The sequence below is a fragment of the Colius striatus genome, chromosome 1 (assembly GCF_028858725.1).
Source record: "Colius striatus isolate bColStr4 chromosome 1, bColStr4.1.hap1, whole genome shotgun sequence".
Taxonomy (NCBI): Eukaryota; Metazoa; Chordata; class Aves; order Coliiformes; family Coliidae; genus Colius; species Colius striatus.
Window position 1 is genome coordinate 38,642,662 of NC_084759.1, and position 16,673 is coordinate 38,659,334.

Consider the following 16,673-nt stretch of genomic DNA (forward strand, 5'->3'; position numbering starts at 1 on the left):
TTTCTACTATAGCTACAAATTTCTTATGTCATCTTGGCCAAATCACTTAATCCAGCAGGTTTGCAAGCTCAGAGGAAAGACAAAAACTTCCTATTTCACAGAAGATAGGGGCAATAGCTAAATTCAGACTGTTGTGCTGAGGGAGTACAGCAATAAGGGCAGCAACAGCTTCTAAACACATCTCTGAGGCCACCATGATGGCACATCTTCTCCTCACCATCATATAGTAACTCAGTCTCTGGAGAATCCTTTTTGAGATAAAGACCTGGTTGCGACAGTTTCTTGTGCAGTAGTAAGTGAGCCTTGAAGTCCAATTGCTAGGCAATTACATTGTCCCAAGGTTGATTTATAAAACAATTCAATAAATAAATATGAAAATTCTAATTTTGCTGAGCAATTTTTTTGTGTGTTGAGGCAGGAAAGAATAAAATCTGGAAATCTGTGTAAAAATAGGGGTTTATCCTTGTGTATACTTTGGAATATATTCTTTCCACATGCAGTGTATTATTCTTTAGCTACAAGTACTCACTCAGAGACACCCTCAGACTGTTTAGAACACATTTTTAAAAGGACAACTGTGGTCTTTATACAGCAAATCTAAACTATCAGTACTAATTTAAAAATAATTCTTTTCACTTTATTTTTTTTTTGCTTAATATGTAATTTTAATCGTGTATTTCGTCTGATACAGTATACAAGTATATTTAATGCTCTTTTTTTTTGCAGAAGTTCACATTACTTACATTCCCAAACAGAATACTCATTCCTGAAATTTATATCATTCTATGGAGAAGAAACAAGGTCTATGAACATCTTTGGATACAATTCAGCCCACTTAGAAACATTTCAAAAGCTCTTTGTGGTCTACCTCATAAAGCGTCTGCTTCTGGTCCACAAGACTCCTGTTTCAGAAGTCTCTAAGTAAGATGCATGATGCATGTACAGGAAGATACAAGACTCTGTTTTACACCACCTGCACAACAAGACTTTTAACATAGTATGGAGCCTTTTGGCAATACTGCAGTAAAAATCTACATGCACCATCCAACTAGTGGTAAAATTAATTTTGCATAATGTTATCGCAAAATGTTTATGCTCTAAGTTGAGGTAGTCACTAAACTACCTGGCAGAGGGAAAAAGCCCCAAAACAATCAGGAATCTCTGAATAATTATGCATCTCATTTACTTTGTCTGTCTGGATTAGGACAGATGATGCCTTGGAGATGCATTGACTGCACAGTGAATCAGAGACCACTATGCTACTAACATAGGCAGCTCCATGAATTAGGATAGTTCCAGGCTAGTATCTGCACATTGTAGCTCCTGAAGCACAGAGGAAAAATTATCACAAAGCTTCTCCCCATCTCACATCTTCACAACCTCCCCTCGCCTCAACAACTGGAATCTTGACACACTAGCAGTCATAAAAAATACATATACATAAGATTTGACTTGGTCTGATGCTTTCACCATATTCCTTGCTTTATACTTCTTGTAAAGGTTGTCTCATCTTTATTATTTACTTTGACATAGATTTTTTTAAATGTTTAAGAGCTTTCCCATTTTACCTTCCACCTTTCTGTCACAGTTTCTTCCACATCAAGTGTTTGATTTCTTTCTCTTATGAGCCCATAAGCCCAACTTCTGTCTTCTATGCACTTTCAAACAAACACCCTTCTATATGTTTATCAAGCTTGGTGAAATGCCTCCTAGCTACTCACTTAGAAAGCTGGTCTATTCTTGCTTAAATTATCAACTTATATCTGTCCTTTATCATAAAATAACTCTTCTCTTTTTTGATGTTTTCCACTGGGCCTTTGATTTTATACAGATTTTAATTGTGTTATGCATAAGTATGGGGGCATGATACATCTTTTTCATATCTGTACAGAATGCAGTCAACGAATTCTAGCTTCTAGGTGTTTTATAGGGAAAAAACAGACAATAGAAACACCAACTTGAAAAATTAGCATTCTTTCCTTAGTCTCATGTCTTCCTTTGCAAATGGAAAGCATACTGTTCTTTTTCTAAATTTGCCTAGCTTTCCATTTTTACCACAATTTAACACTGGAGAGCTCTATGAATTGTTTTTGATAGGTACATAAATTTACTACATTACAGATTGAAAAAAAAGGTGTCCAGCTTTGTCAAATATAATTGAATAAAAGCATCCTAATTTTGGTCCTTGCACTGGTGTCTCAGCAGAATGTTCTTCTTGTTCCCTGTTAGAACAATAAATATAGAACAAGGCGTTTATGGTATTCTTTTTTAGACCAAACTGATGGGGTGAAGTAATTGCTTTTGGTGCTCACAATATCTGTTGTTAGATGAATTTACAAGGAAAGCACTTTAGCCTTACAGCAAAATTATGAATATGTATCAGGCTCTTGCATTACATTTATTGTCTCTAGTACACAAAAATCAACTTTGGCATAACATGAAGAGAGAACAACTAGCAAACTATCTGCTGAAGTAGAAAACTATTATTTAAAGTGACAATCTCACCCCTTTTTTCCTCTAAATAAAGGACAAGGGTTTAAACAATCATCTATCCTTTTTCACCTCTCTGTGTAGTCCATTCACAAGGAGACTGCCATTAGGCATAGAGCTGCTGACATCAACATTTTCATATGATATTTCTGATGACAGCTATTAATGCTCCATCAATAGCAGACTTACAATACTAAGTATGCATTAAGGAGCTACTACTTTCTAGCTGTCTGGAATTTCTCTAAAACAATCAAGGGAACTGGCAGAAGTCCTAGTTTACTGTCATGTACAAATCAAAACAATTTGCATTCATCTAAAGCAGCAAGGTCTAAGGCTTTCTTGATGCTAATCAGCAGGAAGAATACTATTTCAAAGAAGATTAATCTTCAGGTTAATAAATGGTTTAAGAGAGAAGATAAATGAAACCTAAATAATTGGATGAATGTACAGCAACTGATAATAAACCTTCAAATGAAAAAAAAAATATCTGAAGGGACTGCAAAAAGATAAACTAAATATGATGGACTCTCATTGTGGATATCAGTTACTGTCTGACAGTATTGGGCAAGTCTTTTGCAGATTAGTTACAAGCCATGACAGAAATTTTATTCCCCCAGATTTCTCTTAATGCAGAATATGTGATTTAGGAATCATTTCAATACATAATGCCTCTACTTAGCTTCCAGATGATATCACTTTATGGCACGGCTCTAGTCTAGTAGATTCAGAAGGCTGATATAAAATCCTTATAACCAAAGGGAAGGAAAAAAAGAACAGGAAGAAGCAGAGACGAATGAAAAGAGCTGCATGTACAATTTGGAAAAACACAATGCCAACTAATGCAAAACTAAGAAATATACAGAGAACCACAGAACAGACATCTTAAGCCATATCAAAGCTATGTTTTTATGCAGTGTACTCAGAAAAAGTACTATATTCAAACTGGATGCCAAAATATACCAAGCATAATGAGGCAACTCTTGTCAAAGTCTGTTCCTAAAAATACAAGTTTGTCATATTCTAAAAAATATTATTTTCTGTGTGAGTTTCCTCTTTTTTTTACTTTGAGTTTTTCAAAGTTTGGGAAAGCATTGTTTCCACATATAAGACTCTTTCTTTGTGTTCATATCGGGAAGCAGAGCCTAATTTCCTAAATACCTCTTATAAAATCCCATCTAAGTTTTATTTTCATTTGAAAAGGAAAGAGCTTAGATTGTTGCTGGGAAATTAATCCTCGCTTTCACTCCTTGTTTTGACTTCTTAAACAGAAACTTAACTTCTGAAAGGTTAATTTTTACCATAACTGCTATAAAGAGGCTGCTCTGTAAATGAGCCTTGTTTCCTAGTTAGACAATGGCTTTATCAGAGCTTACTGTCCAGTCATTGAAATGTTCATGTCAATGTCAAGTTGTAATACCATCATTACTCATGCCAAGTTAACGAGAAAGAGTGTTCAGGCACTTACTGGAGCTAAGAGTCTTACTTTTCTCTCTTTTACAAGCTGTTTCTGGCCAGCTTCACATTTGATACAAGCCAAAATTGTTGGGAAACAAAACATTTGATGCCTTTGCTGCCATATAAGGAAAAACACTGCAAGAAACATTTCTAAATCCCACTGGATAGCAGCAAAGTCTGCAGAGAAGGATCTTTTAGATGTTTCATAACCACTTCTAATCACATAATGGTTTCTTTTCCCTTTATCAACCAGTGATGAAGACAGATCTTATCAGACTTTAAGAGAGTCAGCTTTGTTGCTGTCAGTCTCGATCCTCACTCAGTTAAACAGGGGATAAGGAGAACCTGGGCATTTTGTAGGACAGTATTCCCCTCTTCAGAAGTGAAGACTTTGCTGTGAAGTTCCAGAGCAGTAGATGTGACCTCTTATTCATCAGGATGTAATGGCATGACGCCACTGTGGCAGTTTTGGAAACACAGCTATCATTTCAGTGGCATGTTATTGTCTTTGGAGGCTCAGGTGTTTTAGGCAGAGGACTGGAAGATGAATGTGCTTCAGAGAGTTCTAGAATGGGAAAAATCCTAATTCACTAGGCATGAGATCACTGCAAGGCCATCACTCCCAGGTGTTAGTATTCGCAGACACTGCATTAATTTTGACTTTGCAGGAGTCGACCTGTGCCATCTTATGAAATCAGTCTACAGAATGATAAATCACCTTCCTTCATACTGAACTGGATCCAGGATGGGGCAGACTGTACAGGAAACTATCACTTACAAAAAAAGAAAAAACATCCACCCAAGGCACATTTTTAGAATGATGTCAACTAAGAGATACTACATTATCTGGAGAATGTCTGAGAGAGACAGCAGGAGTCAGAGAGCTATTTCTTTTCATCCAAGAGCTCTGGCCATTAAAATCTCATGCTAAAGAGTTATGGGGATGATGGGCTGGATGCAGGCTTGACAGTAGGAGAGATGCTCTAAGCTCTTTCTTCTATATGCTGTACAAGACAAACAAAACTGGCTGGAGTTTTTTAAATAGACTAACATCAGAAAGTTTTAGAATTCCAGTTAGACTCCTTTGGAAAAGATGTATTCTTCCTGTCATCACAAATCAAACAACTGTCCTTTAAATAATTTTTAAAGAAAAAAAACCCAAAGAGGATGAATTTCCCTTTTTCATAAGTAATCATAAATCTATTACACCAGTGCTCAGCTAGGGCTACACAAAAAGAAGACATTCTGTTACTAGGAGTTTCTGGTATTACACAGAGAAGAAAGGGAATCTTTTTCAGTTATGTTCATCTCAAAGCTTGCAAACATCTGTTTACAAGCACTACGATGCCCAGGAGCAAAAGTAGTCAGAATGGTGAGGCCAGCAACTTCTGTTTTGGATTGGGTGCTTTGTTCAGTCATCCTTCTCACTGAGGGATCCGTGGAGAGGTCTGGAAAAAAGGTCTGTGTAAATCACTTCCCCTGGACAAAGCACAGGGTATCGAACATACATATATATAAATATATATATATTTCTAACATATTTGCCATTAATGTATAAGGAATTCATCCATACTTGTAGGAAATCCACCCTGTCATGCTTAGAAGGATGTGGATTTAGCTGTAAAACTACTTTTTTCACATTATACATTTAAAAAAAATGAAATAGCTTTCTTAAATGAAGAAAGATTTACTCTTTCCACCTGAATTAAAAGCTCAGCTCAAGAGAAACTATTCTAATATGGTGGAACAGATTAAATGGAGAATTATTTTCCTTATTGTTTTGGTTTTTTCTTTACAAGAACTGTTTTCTGGTAAAAAATAAAAAAAACAAAACAAAAGAAATCTTTGTGGAATAAAAAAGGGCAGAACAAACAACCTGCATGCAATTTGCACAATAAAGACTTGCTCTACTAAACTGAATAAATAAAGCAATCAGTTTTAAGAAACCTTTCTTACCAATTAGACAGATAATTTTCACCCCCAGAGAACTAATTTTCCAGCAACTGTACAGCATGCCTGTCATCAGCCAACATCACTTTACTGAAAAGTGAGAGAAGTTTTTACACGTTCTTCTGAAACTGTGTCAGGTATTTCTAAGTTTACAATTTATGCAATGTGATGACTTTTTTCAGTCCAGAACATTCCTTCTTAGAAGTTTCTGTATATGAATGACAGCATAGACTTGGTGGTCTACTGGCAGAAGAACACATTCTGATATAATTTAAGAGAAGAATGGCTATTTCATAGGAATATGACTCTCTAAGGACCTATGATTCACTCAGATTTCTGTGTACATAGTATGCTGTAGAGGAAGTAATGAGGAAAGAAGACAGATGCTGTGGTCATGACAGTTCATGTACTAAATTTGACCTGTATGTTCTTTAGTTTAAAGTTCAGATTTCAGGTGAACTGTGAATGTCAGATTACTATGTGAATTTATGATCATCACTCCTTTGGGATCCTACTTCCTCTGAGGACCTCATAAAAATATTTGCCCTGCCTCAACCTTTCATTTTGTTCAGCAAAGATCCATTGAAAAGGTATCTGTATCACAGCTGCAGTCCAATGTCAGCCAAATAAAAAAAAAAGTACAAAAAGTTCTGCTGAGCTGCAACTCACTGCACTGAGCTGAACAAAAGCTTCCTTCCTGAAGAACTGCAAAGGCTCTACTTCTGACAAAAGCTTGCTTTCTTTCCTAGCTCTTTAGGATTCAGCATCATGACTTCAGGGATAGTTGTGGACATGCAGAGGTTATGTGGAGATTTCTGAGATGTGAGATTCAGTTCCTGTTATTTTTCATAAAACACCGCACTACCTTTCTAGGATACTTTTATTTTCAAATAGAAGTCATCCTGCTGAGAAAAACCTTTCTGGAGACGGTTGTCTTTAGAACTGGCATGTTACTTTGGAGTTGTGATCATCAAGAGACACTTTCCTTAGAGATTCATAATTTAATTTCAGGTATTATATAGATGCAATTCTAAACATGAGTTTAGAATTTAGACCTCATCTGGCCTCTGCAAACACTGTGAATCCATTCCTGACAAATGCCGGTGCTGAATTTATAGCCAAAATCTAAGCAAGTTTTATGTGTCTTTCAAGCTCCTTCCTTCATCTCTTCACAGCAAACATAGCGGGAAGACTCTCCTGCGATTTTCAAGACCAGTGACTGCTACTGTTATGAAGGAACTTTTTTGCTTTGGTTTAAACGTTGGGGATATCCCTCACTGTAATGTTGATTCATGCAAAAGAATAAGCTGTGCACATCTACTTGTTCTTTTTTTTTTCCAGCACCTCTATGGATACATTCAAAACCCACCTGGATGAGTTCTTGTGTGACCTAATCTAGGAGGTCCTGCTCTGGCAAGGAGGTTGGACTGGATGATCTTTCAAGGTCCCTTCCAACATTTAAGATTCTGTGATTCTGAATTTTAAACTTGTGTCAAGAGGCTAAACTATACTAGCTGGAATTTTAATCACAGAATATACTCACATTTGTCTGACTTTATGAGGTACATGAAGGGCCTATTTGAAAGAAAAAGGTCATAAAAATGGGTCATAAGAAATGGAATGTTGTCCAAATGTAGCAAGCTGGCTCAGGTGTTCACAGAAGTACTTGGAGGAAACAATATTGAGTGCTCTTATTAGAAAAAGAAATACGCAAGGCAGAAATAGAGTTCTAGTGTAAAGATTAATGCAGTGCAAATAAAAGATTATTGCTTAAGTTAAGCAAATCTGTCTTAGCCTCATCTCATAAATAGCCTCACATTTACTCTAACATCCAATTTTCATTCCCATCGTAACAATTTCAAAGTTGAAAAATGCAGTTCGAAATTTACAGCACAAAAGGCAGAGGAGTTATTCCTCAGACCCATTAGCATGGAATCAGACTTAAAGCAGCTCACATTTAGCACATATTGTATTTTCCCTACTGAGTTTATAACGTTAGGTCAATTTATTTTCTTAAATGCACATGATCTGCTGAAGTGCCCTGCAAGTGATTCCACCGCAATAAAAAAAGCCACGGAAAGCATTTAAGTATGTAACTGAAGTCTCTTATATTTGACTTCTTCTTTTGTACCTGAACAACTACCAGGGGAAAGCATTATCCATTCCTTATCTTCTGAGAAGGCCAGCGAAATGTGATTACAGCCAGTGGATCACGAGCAACAATCCTGACACGGAGCCTCTGGTGAAAAGACATGCATGCAGATGTAGCTCAGGCAGTGAGCCCAAGGATAAGGCAGCCTTGCCCAAGAGCACCATGCTGCCCATAACTTGTACAGCCCCTGGGTGCCAAAAGGTGCACCCGAGCTCTGTCACAACAGCTGCTGCAGCAGCGCAAAGGAGGTAAGGACAGCTCCTCTTAGCTCCCAGCGACAGCCTGGCTTTCAAAAATTGTAAGGTGATTTCTGAGATGTGTAAAGTATTTAAATCATTGCTCATTGGGCTTTGTGCTTGGAATGCTAATACAATGCCAGATGCATGAGACAATTTGTCATACTCACGTAAAAGTCTGGACGTTATATTTACCATTCCATTATTGAGTTTGCAGATTGAAAATTACAGGACTTTTTATAGTCTAGAAAAGAGGAGACTGAGAGGGGGGATCTCATTAAAATTTACAAATATCTAAATGGTGGATGTCAGGAGGCTGGGGCATCCCTTTTTTCTATTGTATCTAGCAACAGGACAAGGGGTAATGGGATGAAGCTGGAGTACAAAAAGTTCCATTTAAATATAAGAAAAAACTATTTCACTATGAAGGTGAAGGAGCAGTGGAACAGGCTGCCCAGGGAGGTTGTGGAGTCTCCTTCCTTGGAGGTCTTCAAGACCCACCTGGACATGTTCCTATGCGACTTGATCTAGGTTGACCTGCTTCTGCAGAGGGGTTGGACTAGATGATCTCTAAAGGTCCCTTCCAACCCTACCATTCTATGAGTCTACAATTCTATGACTCGTGTAAGTACAGTCATACTGTTTTGAAGAAGGAAACGTTTAAAATTTCCAGGAAAGTTATTTCTGTGAAGTAAAAGAAGTAAAACAAACAAATGAACAAACAAACCAACCCTTTAAACCATACCAGACATGAAAGGAAACAAAATGTTAGAATTAAACTGTCATCGGATGACTGCTTTTAAAGTTTACTGTCTTCATTAAATTCCCCATGGAGATTTTCAAAGGCAGATCTTACCTAAGTATACATAATTGGCATCACAGAACTTTATTTTTGAGATTTATATTTGCTTTCTACAAAACAAGCATATTATAACCATGTCATACCTAATGTGTACACACGAAAGATTCAGAAAAGCACGTACAATTGTTTCCTCCATCTCCAAATTATTGAGTTAGCTAAAATTTTCTGTGTGTGGGAAAGTTATAAAGAATTTATGGAAGGGCAATGTCTAATTAGTACCTGAAGTTGTACTGGGCTGATGATTCTAATTAATAACACTTCCTAAATGTGTTCAAAGGCATTTAAGTGAAATGAAAGCCTTCAGAAATGCATTGAAGCATTTAATGTCTAGATACTGTAGTGATAAGCCTGCTATAAAAGCCTAAAATAGGTTAGGCAGATTAGACTGGCAGATAAAGCATAGAAAAAAAAAATCACAGTCATATAAAACACACAGTCAGGTATGAAAGAGATAAATAGGCTTGAAAAGAAATAAATGCAGAGAGACAAAAACATGATTCAATTTGAGGAAAGATTTATGCTTGGTTAAAAAAAAAACAACAGTTTTTGAAGTAGCATTGTTTTAAATATCATGCATGCTATAACGGAAAATGTATCCATATAAGGTATGTATCCATATATGCCCTATATTATAGGCATATATTTTTTAAAAAAAACCCAAACCAACAACTTATGTTTTTTAAAAAAAGCAATTAACATTGCCTGGTGGAACATGTATGACATACATGTGTTCTACTGAACCAGCTCCTTCTCTGATCAAATATATCAAATCCAAATAATCTGAATTTTCCTGTAAGAAGTAGTAGTATTTTACAACATTAGTATGCATAGTCAGTAGAGCAAAATAAGGAATTGTAGGGCACTGTGTGCTATTAAAAGTGCTAAATCGCTCCTGATACATTATTCTCTCTTTCTTTATAACTATATACAGAGCTTAAATATGATATCTAAGTTCTAGACAATAGGGTTAGGTGAGATCAACCTCACTCTGAACATGGTTCTTGCTTTTCAGATGATGTAATCTCTCAGTACAATTTCACACGCTTCTATAAACTAGCATATTAGAGAAAAACACCAAACATGTTATACCCATAATGCTTGATAATCCCAAGAAGCAAAAGACCAAGCTGCAGCTGAAGCATCCATGATGGTCACATGCAGGGTTTTCCCCATTCCTTGCACACCCATTGCAGTAATCAAGGTGTTGCGGGGGGGCAGAGAGATTGCTGTTTGTTTATGCTGCCAGGTGTCCAGGAGTGATGATGAGAGCCTACTGAAGTTGCAGAGCAACTAAGGAGAAGGGAATTATACCTTTCCACAGACTGACACAGTGTGTACCACCGAGCCTCCTGGGATGTGTACTCAAAGCTGTGCCACTCCCAAAAGACTGAAGTGTGCAGTCTGAAGGCTGCAAGCTAGCAATTGCTACAAAATCTGAAGAAACCATCAGGGCTGAAGGAAGGGGGTCTCCAGAAGGGCTTGGAGAATGGCTTTTTAGGTTTTCAGAGCAGCCTAAACACCAATGGAGAAACAACTGTGAGGTAACACTACTGAAGGGGGGAGTGATTGCAACTGAGCAGTGAGGAGTCCCCACTGCCCGTGCCAAGCATAAAGCTCATCAGCTGCCTACTGGATCATGGACCTGGCCTGCTTTAACACTTCAGCAGATTCCTCAGGGCCGGTCATCTTATTATCTCCGCTTCAGCTAAAGAAAATTCAGTGGAGCTAGAGGGAAGTGGAGAATCCATTGTTCCATACAGCAAGGTGGACGTTAAGAAAGTTCATTGTTAGATGACAAGTAATCCTCCTTTTTAACATTTTTATACACATCTCTAATCACGGTTCCTCCTGCATAAACTTCAAGCAGTCTGGGTCTGTGTAAACATCCCCTCTTCTCTCTGCTGTGCTGGGCCTCTTGCTTATCCCCCGCTGGCAGCTGTGACTTGGGAGGCAAACAGTGGTCATGCTGTTCTGTGCACAATGACAGACAAATAAAAGAACAAGCAAGCTTGAGAGATTTAAAATCTAGAGCTGAGGGATTTCTCCGAGTTTCACTGTGCCTCTGTGATCCTCCCACTAAATGCGAGAGCTGTTTTCTTCAATAAATGAAGCCCATAATAAACATCTCTCCTTGTGTCTCTCCAGAACCCTTAGGGAGCTCTGCAATGGCAGAGCATAGAAATTTGGAGAAAGGTGTTCTCTGATGGATTTGACTTACGTGGCATCAGTAGTTATAAACTGCCAAGAAATGGGAAATGGGATGTCTCATGACACCCATAGACTCTAGCCATTAAAAATCGTCATATCAAATGCATATTTGAGTTTTATTTCAAAGAAGTGTTTGATTCCATCAAACTATTTTTGAAGGATAAAGTTTCACTTATAAGGACTTTTTGCCTTTCATACCTTCCTTGTACATTCAATTCAAAGTTTCTCTCCTTAGGGCATGAAAAACTTGTGTGTTAATTAGTAAATTTAGATTTCAAAAAGTATCTTCTCACAGAACAATGAAATTGGAATATATTAAGTTAAAAATATGATGAAGATGTTTCTAAAGTTGAAAAAAGAAAGACCAGGTGGTAACTAGACCTCACATCTGCATAGTCAGAATATGTATGATAGAGGACAGGTTCAAAGCGTCTGGTCTCAGCAGGGTATTATGGTACATATTGTACATACAGAACCTTACAAACTCTCCTAAATGAGAGAAAAAACAGAGAAAAAACAGAGAAGTAAGTACTTTATAATTTGCAATGAGCCCAGCATTCAAAGGCTGCTGAAATTAGAGGCAATCTTCTATTTAGTAGGCTTAAGGTCAGATCTTTAATGTTCTGTATTTAAAAGTAAACTAAGGAAAGTCACTGCTTGACCAATTCTTGCTCTTCCACCTCATAACAATCTATCTGCCTAGCCATATTAAAAATCATGCAATTGTCTTTTAACAATACATACAACACAATATAAATTTCTACTACTATCAGAATTATACCTCATTTAAAACTGAGATAAACTTGTGTTCTATCCTATGCATCATCAGAGAAATGTTTTATCTAAATCTGAACTGTAGAATTTTTATTAGAGAGCTAAATGTGAAAGTCAGAAACACATATTTCCAGATACTGTATTCACTGAGCTGACAATTAGAAAACTATCTTTGACTTCCTACCTGCACTGACAGGAAAGTCATTGAGAGAAAGTACAGGACATTACAGGCATTTCAGAGCCATTCTTCTGATCATATTACCAGCAATCTTATCTTACTAAAATATTTGCTTGCAACTTGCAGTGATGGAAACAAAAATCAGTGTCAAGAAGGATGTAAAATATCCCCAGCATGGTAATTCTAATGCTTATTTAGAAAGATATGTTAGGTCTTTGAACACTTATCAGCTCAATGGTCCACAGAGTTAGTGATTCCAGTGTGGTTAGTTATAACTGATTGTGCTATGTAATTTGCCTTGGACATGGATTCAGCAAACTCTGGAAAGATTCTGAAGCCATTTGGATGATCTAGATAGAGATGTGTTACACCAGCATGTCAGCTCCCACCACAATCATTCCAAAAATCTCTATTATTATCAATGGGAACATGATAGTTGTTGCTTCATTTTGAAAATAAAAACAACAGAAAAACAAAGTGGGTTTCAATTCTTCAGTATTTGCAAGACAGAGACAATGCCTACACAACAAAAATTACCATGTCATTGAGATGAGCTGGAATCTTATAGGAGGGAGTCATGTAAAACTATGTAACAATTTTCTGAAACAAAAAAGGTAGGTAAGTTACTTACCTGAATAGGGGAAATGGAAGCGATACCAAATACATAATCTTACTTATAAGACCTATGTACATATACCACAGATTTTTAAAGGACTTTCCAAAAACTTCTCAAAGTGGAAATAAAGATATGAGGGTATCTCCCACAAAAAAAAAAACCCTGAATGGTTCTTATTGTGTTTATTAAATATTAAAGGAAGGATTAAACTATACTAAACTTAAAATAAAAGAAATCCTGTGCTTTATAGTTCATGCACAGCACTGCTAATAAGCTATAAAAGACCTGAAAGTATCTTTGGCAGAATTTTATCCTCAGGATCCTGCAACAACTCATTGTGTATCCTATTGGGAAAAGATACAAAAAGTCAGATTTACCTTGATAATTTTCTGTTTACTTCAGCAGATTTTCCAGTCATGGAAGAAGCAGGCCTTATATCTTGCAACATTATTGATTATGGTCTTATATTTAAGATCACTTCCTTTAGCACTGGTGGTGTGGTTAATGTTGTAGACAAGCAGGAATCGTATATTCATAGACAATGCTATTACTGTCTACTAACAGGTAACTTTGAAATACTGGTAAATTTTTGGTTTGCGTACATGTTTATACTTGAGTCAGACTTTCAGGCAGTACCATATGTCAGAGAAAAACTGGGTAAAAGTAATTTTTGGTTTGTCTAGTGTCAATAACTATATCTGATAATCACTTTGGTTTTGATCCTTCCCTGTGCCCTGGGAGGATAAAGAAGGTCATGAATAACAAATCTGTGGTCCCTTCTTCTCAACCTGAGCCTCCTACCCAGTTCTTACCAGGCAACTCAAATTTATGTCACTGACAGAAGGTTTTCATGAGCCCAGGATGAATGGATGACTCTGCTGTTGATTGCTTTCACTTCTTCCCTTGTCCTGCATGGAGCATACCCCTATGGAGACTAGTGTCACATTTTGAGTTGGAGGGAATTGCTTGAGAGTTTTTTATATATTTCTTACCACCATCAGAAAAAAATATTAAGAACAATCAATCAATAAATTATATCAGAATAGGTGGGGTTAAATTTTCTTTCTCTTGGCATAACCATTTTTTTTTTAATTTTTCATTATGCCTTCCCCTCAAAAATATTGATAGACAGAATTATGTGTTTTGGGCCCAGTGTTCTCTGATATCTACTTCAATTATAGCACATTTGACATTCATATGATACAATCCAGACTGAGGACAACTTTCAGTTTAAAATTCTCTGCTAGCTGCGTCTTCCTCCAGTTTTGTTTACTGCCTGACACACTCTGAATTCTGTCTCTGGTTTCCTGAGTTACTTCTCAACTAGGGACTTAATCTTGAAACACATATACAGGAGACTTTCTTTAATTTGTTGAAAGTGATTGTCTGTAGAATTGGCGCCAATGCTGTAAGATTTTCTGCAAATGCAGAGAGCAAGGCACATGGGATCTGGCTCTGACAGTACACTCTTCAAGTTATTGTCTATGTAGACAGTGTCTGTGATCAAAATACTAAATCAGACAAAAACAATAATGGGTGATGGTGTATTTCATCTCTTTTACTGATAACTTGATAATTGAATTCTCTTCTTCTGACATTTTAGCATATATTCTCCTCAAAATTTGAAATGATGGATAATTTCTCTTTTGATGTCTTTTATGCAGCTTCTTCACTTCTTGCATCTCTTTCTACAATCTTTATCATCCCTCTTTTCATATAATACTCAAAAATGTCATCTCAAGATAACTTTTTGTTTGACCTTTCCACAGCTAAATATCGTCTAAAGAAATCAAACTTATGTTTTCCAATTTCCCACTTTCAAATTATCAAGAGCAGAAAACACACAAAGAAATACTGTTCTGGTTCTTGTTCTTGAGCTCAAAACACCAAATTACCATTTGACTCATTTAAATAATTTAAATCTATTTTTTGTTTCTTTTAATCTCAAAAATGTCAATTAAACATTGTCAGTTATAATTATATCAAATGACATATCCTACTTCCTTTGATGAAAATTATTAGTTTAGAAATGTAGACCCATTTTTACACATAAACAATTGAACAGATCTAGTACTTCCAAACACCAAAGGTGAAAAGTACATTGTGGTATAAATATTGTCAATAAGAAAATCCTAGAATCACAAAATGGTAGGGGTTGGAAGGGACCTTTAGAGATCATCTAGTCCAACCCTCCTACAGAAGCAGGTTCACCTAGATCAGGTCACATAGGAACATGTCCAGGTCGGTCTTGAAGACCTCCAAGGAAAATCTGCAGAAGATTTGGATTGGGCCCATAAGGTTAGTCTAAACAGGTCTGATCCTGTTTCATACTTTATTTTAATGACTAGAAAATATGGAAGAATGCTACTTAAAGTACTGCCCTTACACTATAGAAAATGGTAAAAGCCAGGTGAAGTTTGGGCCAACTGATCATTGCTAGCTGTTAACTCACTGTATGAAATTTAGTCTTCTAAAAACCTAGCTGTAAAAGAGGGGTGGAAGGAAGCAGGGAAGGTTGAAAGCAGTCAAACTGTGATTTACAAATATTCATAATTTCCACAAAATAAGAAAGTCATCTGCATATTTAAAAGCTGTCTCATGGGACGACACAAAGGAAATCCTGTCCTCATTTGAATATCTCTTCCCATCTCCTCCATCCAAAATGACGTTAAAGCTATTTTTCACAATCAACACCTACGAATTGAAACTAAATAACTGCAATATTTATCTTAGGAATGATTCATGTCATTGGAGAACCATACAAATGCTATTCTCTGATATTTCTAGCTGTTTGCAAATGAGACAAGTTTCTTCCAAAGCCCATTGAAACTTCTCTGTGTCAAACTTCGCTTTACTTTGCTCTGGATCTGAGCAAATGTGAAGACAACAGATAACTGGAGTTCCTTGGCAACAACAGACAGTTAAATACAATAAATAAATCAAAAAGTATAGATGTATTTGCTGTTAAATGTAATTCAGAACTTCCCTGACAAAAAAAAAAAAAAAAAAAAAAAACAACAAAAAAACACCCCAAACTTTGAACATAACTTCCCAGTAGGGAAGAGTGGAAAACTGAGACTTAAGACAAAAGATGTGGTATAGAGAGAGACTGCTGTTTCATTTCCAGAAAACCTGTAGAGAAGGACACTTTTTGATAAATGTCATAGGATTGTAGCAACACCTCAAATAATTAAAAAATGAAAGAAGATTCCTGTATCAAACTAAGAGAGTGACTAAAGATGAGACGTGCGTGGGATTTGTTGAAATATCCCAACCTAAATGTCACTTAGCTGAGAGGTTGTGGTGGTCTCACATCAAAAGAATCTTCTGTGATCAGATCTGTATCTTCCCTCAGCAGAGGAGATTAGCAGTAGTGCGGAAGAATAAAAAAGCCAACTGTTGCAATTTTTAGCAACCTCACACAGTGAAGGAAGGAGAGTGGACTTTCTACATAACAGTATCCACACCCCTTCATCTGGCAAATCTAAAACTGGCTGAAAACAAAGGAGATATCCTAGAGAATATCATCAATGTAAATTAAACTTGAACTCTGAATGAGTTCAAGTATTTGCTTTCCTGGATGGAGAGAATTACATATGTGCATACAATGGCTAAAAAAATTTAACAGTGTTCTATGCATTTACAGTATGTAATGACAGTAGCTTGTTCTTGGCAAGGTCTTGCATTGCAGTGTCCTCACTGAATACTACTTTTAAAAAAATGCAATTATTTTTTATTGAAAAATCTCCAGT

General features: G+C 36.6%; 1 protein-coding gene across 3 annotated transcripts in view; it reads right to left on the minus strand.

Moving 5' to 3' along the window:
* Nucleotides 1-16,673, minus strand: part of PCDH9 (protocadherin 9) — a 665,591-nt gene that overhangs the window by 608,326 nt on the left and 40,592 nt on the right. The gene's annotated exons all lie outside the window — the stretch shown is intronic.